Source organism: Balaenoptera ricei, chromosome 6 (assembly GCF_028023285.1).
Source record: "Balaenoptera ricei isolate mBalRic1 chromosome 6, mBalRic1.hap2, whole genome shotgun sequence".
NCBI classification, from domain to species: Eukaryota; Metazoa; Chordata; class Mammalia; order Artiodactyla; family Balaenopteridae; genus Balaenoptera; species Balaenoptera ricei.
This window is the reverse complement of record NC_082644.1, coordinates 50,688,102-50,693,745: the sequence shown is the minus strand read 5'-3', so window position 1 is coordinate 50,693,745 and position 5,644 is coordinate 50,688,102. Positions and strand designations below refer to the sequence as shown.

The 5,644-nt window shown below is 43.7% G+C and overlaps 1 pseudogene; it reads left to right on the top strand.

Moving 5' to 3' along the window:
- Positions 1-395: 395 nt before the first annotated feature.
- LOC132367580 (ferritin light chain-like) lies at positions 396-3,591 on the top strand (annotated as a pseudogene).
- The last annotated feature ends 2,053 nt before the right edge of the window (positions 3,592-5,644 follow it).

Sequence of the window (5,644 nt, the reverse complement as noted above, 5' to 3'; positions counted from 1 at the left end):
AAAAAAAATAGCATTTGTACCTCAGCAGTATAAAAAAAATCAAGATCCAGAGATAAATGACCAATTTGCTAGAGGAGCCACATTTTCTTAATTTTAGTAATTGAGCTTGAACATTAATTCCTCACATCTGGTTAAAAAATACCAATAGCTAACATTTTATTGAGTGTTTACATCTTGCCACTGTACTCAGTGCTTTCCATGGATCAATTCACCTAATCCTTACAAGTTTAGAAGGTTGGTTCTCTTTCCATTTTACAAATGTGGAAACTGCAGTTTACAAAGATTAAGTTGGGAGACCTTGGCTTTCCCAAGGTCACGTGATTTGGAAAGTTAAGTGGCAGAACTGTGATCTGAACGCATATCAGCAAAACCCAGAGCCTAGTCTCTTAACCGCTATGCTAATCCGCTATGCCAGCGGTTCTCAAGGCTTGATCCTGGGGAGGCAACAGCAGCGTCCCTGGGAACTTGTCAGAAATGTGAATTCAATTCTCAGTCCACACCCAGACCTACTCTGGAAGAGGGGCCCAGCAATCTATCTATGTTTTAAAAAGCCCTCTAGGTGCTTCTAAGTTACACTACAATCTGAGAACTTCTGTGCTAGATGGCAACAAGAGTAAATGGGAACCGTTCATAGGGATTCGGTATACGCTCTGTGCTATCAGGGAATGCAAAAAGGAAGTGGGAGAAGTTGGAGACAACTAATAAGGTTGTTGTAAATGAAAATCTTCAGGGGATAGAAAAGCCAAAACGGGAAGAAATAACCTTAACTAGTGCACGCAGAAGCTAAAAACAGCAATGATGAGCAATTAATCAGGCAATATGTTACACTGTAATCAAGGATCAGAAAATTCCGGAAGAACTAAATGATACAGAGTTTATTACTGCACGGTAAATGATCATTAATAAAACATGGCTGTTAAAAGAACCAAAGAGATGAATAATCACAGAAAGGAAATGTCAGCTGTAGAAGGAATAACCTGTGGTCTTAATCACTTGGAAAAATTACAGGTCTGGACATAGAATCAAAAGAAAAGAATGGAAATTAGCAGTGTTATGAGAATACAGCACAAACCTGATTGCTTTTTTTATATATAAAATTAAGATAGTTACAAAGACACCATGCACTGGTGAATGAAAAGTTTGACTCGGCTAACATTTCAACGGCTAAAAATAGTGAATTTACATAATTGTAGTTTCATGTTGTTTAGCATCAATCCCCATCTCTGGTGTAGAAATAAGAAATTACTTACATTAATACAGAGATTGCTTGACTTGAAATTTATCTGGCCCCACTGGTTATTCTTTGGATTTATCTGGCTGATGACCTCTGCTGACCTGTAAATTTCCTAAAGGACTAACTGCACACACGTGTTTCCAAAGAGAGAAACAGGAGCAGTTTCCAAGGGCATGTCATTTCTGTGTCATTCATTCTATCTCTACAGAGGACTGCTTTCTCAAAGTGTAAGAAAAATACCTGCAAGTAAGTATAAAAAGAAAAAGGATTCCAACAGAGACACCAAGTCATTATACTACAGAACTGTGGGTTATTCCTTTCATTTGAGGGCTACTGATTTGAGATCTTTAAAAAAAAAAAAAAATTCAGTCAGTCTAGAGGAAGCAAATCAAAGAGAATATGGTAATTAAAGCTGTCAAAGGAAATACTAACCAGTAAAATCGTCTAACTGGAATTATGAGAAGATATCATAACTTCCATGGAGGAAAAAGTATGTTCTTCTCCAACTTAGTGTTGTGCAGGAATTTTTCATTCTCATAGCAACAAAAATTATCCTAATTAGTTAAAATGTATCAACTACTTATTATGTGCCAGGAATCATTCTAAATGCAATATATATGTCATCTCCTATACTTCTCGTAGCAACTCTATGATGTATGTGTTATTTTTGCCCTCTCTCAATTTCATATTTGACAGATAAAGAAATTTTACGGCAGAAAGTTAAAGTTACTCTCCAAAGATGGCCCCCAATAATTCTGCCCCTCCCTATATGTACAAGCTGCTCCTCCCATAAACAGGTACAACTTACATTCCACATTCCTTCTCCTTGTATCTGCTGAGTCTAAGACTAAATTGGCCAATAGAATGCAGAGAAAGAAATATTATGAGTATTCTAAGCCAGGTATTAAGAAGGCTGGGCTGTTTCTACATCTCGAAATCTAGCCATCACGTTGTAAGAAAGCCCAAGCAGCCATGCGGAGAGGCTCTTGTGGAAAATAATCAAGACCTTTGGCTCACAGTGTCAGTTGAGCTCCCAGCCAACAGCCAGTACCAACTTGCCAGTTAACGTGAGTGAGCCATTTGGGAAGTAGATCCTCCAGCCCCAGTTAAAACACCCCAGCTCGTAGCACATGGAGCAGAGATTAGCTCAACCAAACCCTATCCAAATTGCAAAATCATTGTTGTTTTAAGCCACCAAGTTTTGACATAGTTTATTACACCGCAACGGACAAATGAAACACTGAACTACCAAGATTGCACAGTGAGATAGTCCAACATCAGGTAGGCCATACCTTTCTCTCTCATATAAATTAAGCTGCATATGAGGATGTGCAAAGAAAGGATTCCAATCCGAGGCAGGGGTGAATGGAAAGTGTGCTTATATGGACACCTTATTCAACAAACAGTCACTGAGAATCTGAGAGGTACCAGGAACTGAGCCCAGATGCTATAGATACAAAGGTGAATAGTAAGAGTCCTTAGCTCAAGAAATTCTCCATGCAAGGCCAAGACAAAATTTCAATACCATAGGAAATGATCAAATTGATGCAAAACAACGGACAGATGTTTGGGATTACCTGATGAGGGGACCTGAGTTAAAAAGTTAATACTCTTGGCAGTGCGGCCCGGTGGCCCGGAAGACCTGTCTCTTGCTTCAACAGTGTTTAGACGGAACAGACCCAGGGACGCCCCTGCTTCCAGCTTCCGACCACCCTCCAACCTCCTTTCCAATCGCAACCTTTGGAACCAACCACTCGGCCACTTTCAGCTTCCAGGACCAGCCAACACTGTTTTTTTGAGCTTAGCTCCCTATTGTCGAACAACCATGACCTCCCCAGACTCCTCAGAATTATTCCACCGAGGTGGAGGCCGCAGTGAGCTGCCCGGTCAGCATGCATCTGCAGGCCCCCTGCACCTACCTCTCTCTGGGCGTCTATTTCGGCCACAACGATGTGGCTCGGGAAGACGTGGGCCACTTCTTCAGCAAGTTGGCCGGGGAGAAAAGTGAGGACTCCGAGCATCTCCTGAAGATACAAAACCAGCACGGCAGCTGTGCCCTCTTCCGGGACGTACAGTGCGGAAGCCGTTCCAACGTGAGGGGGGTAAAACCGCAGACGCTCTGGAAGCCACCGCGGTCATGGAGAAGAACCTGAACGAGGCCCTTTTGGGTCTGCACGCCCTGGGTTCTGCGTGCGCAGACCCCCAGCTCTCTGACTTCCGGGAGAGCTGCTTCGGGGGTGAGCAGGTGAAACTCATCAAGAAGATGGCAACCGCCTGACTAATCTCCGCCAGCTGGTGGCCCCCAGGCTGGGCTGGGAGAGGATCCGCTCAATAGGCCCACCCTCAAGCACGAATAGGAACCTCCTCAGACCCGCGGCCCTTGAGGAGCCCCTCTGGCATCCCGCTGGTATCAGGGCTTCTGCCTGAAGCCTCTCTCTGCAGCCACTAGGCAGCTTTTTAACCACCCTGGGGCCTTCTCCCAAGCTGTGAACCATGTAAATAATAAAGCTTTTTGCAGAAAAAAAAGTTAATGCTCTTGATTTTTTTCCAGGCACCCTAAGTCAAGGAATTACTGGGCAAGATTTAGAGGAAGCTTGGAGTGGGGGTAGGAGAAAAGTGTAAGTAAACTTGCAGGGTAGATCAACAACAACACAAAAGAAGTGTGTGTGTGTGTGTGTGTGTGTGTGTGTGTAAGAAAGGAAGGCAAAAGATGATAAATAGGTATTAGGGGAAGGAAAATTTAAAACATTCAGTTATCTTTGCACACACACACACACACACACACACACACACACACACTACTCCTATGGCAAGGTCCACGGACATATTCTGACCAAACTGAATGTCAAAGAATTCTTTAAAAATGGTTGCAGGGATTTCTATTATAGTTCCAAGATGGAGTAGCCCCATTTCCACCTCTCAGGCAGAGTTCCTCTCTCTTAAAACTAAGAATTCGAGAACGTATGTTCCAGACATGGCAGAAGCCTCAAACCAGAAACCACCAACATGAACAGACAAAAAATTTACTTGAAGAAGAGCCTATTCCCCCTAGCCAAAATACTAGGAAAGGGGTAACCTATATCAACAGAAAACCTTTTTGGTAATACTGCCTTACTCCAGGCAAACTCCAAAAGAAAAACTGCACTTCTCCCACCCCATGGTTTTAGGGGGGCTGAGTAGGAAGCCGATCTTCCACTCTACCCCATTCGTCTCCCGCCTCCACAGAAGCAATTGGTAACACTCAGATTCCTCCACCAGGATAGCATCAGTGAGGTCCAGCAGCAAGCAGAGCCCCCCCATTCCTACCGGGGAGCAATGAAACTCAATAAACAGTGAGTCACATCTAGTCGGCACTTCACTTTCCCTACGATCCATGTCACTGGAGCCTGGTGGAGAGCTGAACCACCATGCCCACCTGGCATCAGTGAGGAGGTATGAGGTGGCTTAGTTGGCACTCGTCCCCCCCCTTCCTCTCCCTCATTGTCAAGGATGCCTTGCTGAGCTTCCTTTCTCCCCTGTAGCAGCAAAGCAGGTGAGCCAGCCTTCTGCTCTCCCCCTCTCTGTTGTCAGCAAGGCATAATCTTACACCGCTCGGAGGCAATGAGGCGGTACAAGTTGATGCCTTGACCGGGAAGGTATCAGTAGGACCAAGTGGGGAGCATCCTCTTGCACGGAAACAATGTGAGCCAGCTCTCTACTTCTGCTATTGGCAGAGCCTCTTTAGGAAGCTGGAAATATACACCCATCCAGCCCTCACTTAAGCTACACCTCAACAGGAGGACGACCTACTAAAAAAAAAAGATTAAATAGGATCCAAATTCTCAAAAAATAATACCCAAAATGTCCAGGATACAATCGAATATCACTGATCATACCACGAACCAGGAAAATCACAACGTAAATGAGTAAAGACAAGCCCCAGCCACCAACACTGAAATTAATCAGATACTGGAATTATCTGACAAGAATTTTAAAGCAACCATCATAAAAATGCTTCCATAGCAATTACAAATTCTCTTGAGACAAATGAAAAACTAAAAATAATTATCAACAACATTGTCTCATGTTACTAAGTTTATATAACTGGCAACTATGGCTATGCCATCTTTTCTTCTTGGAGGTACACAAGTTGCTTGCTCCTTAACAATAAGGATATTATATCCATCTGAGAATATTTATAGTGCTGGCCCTCATTTTCCAAAGAACCTAAGACATTATTATGCAACTGAATCTTCTAAAGTACCCACAGCCAACATGACGTTGTTGAAGGAGGTCAGCTAGAGGACGTGACCACCGGTTGACCCGCAAGCTGGACACAGGAAGTCGGAGGCTCCTCATTCCCTCCCGTCCTTGGAATGTACATTCGGCCCACCATTCCCACACTAGGAGCTGTTTCAAGGCCATAATCTG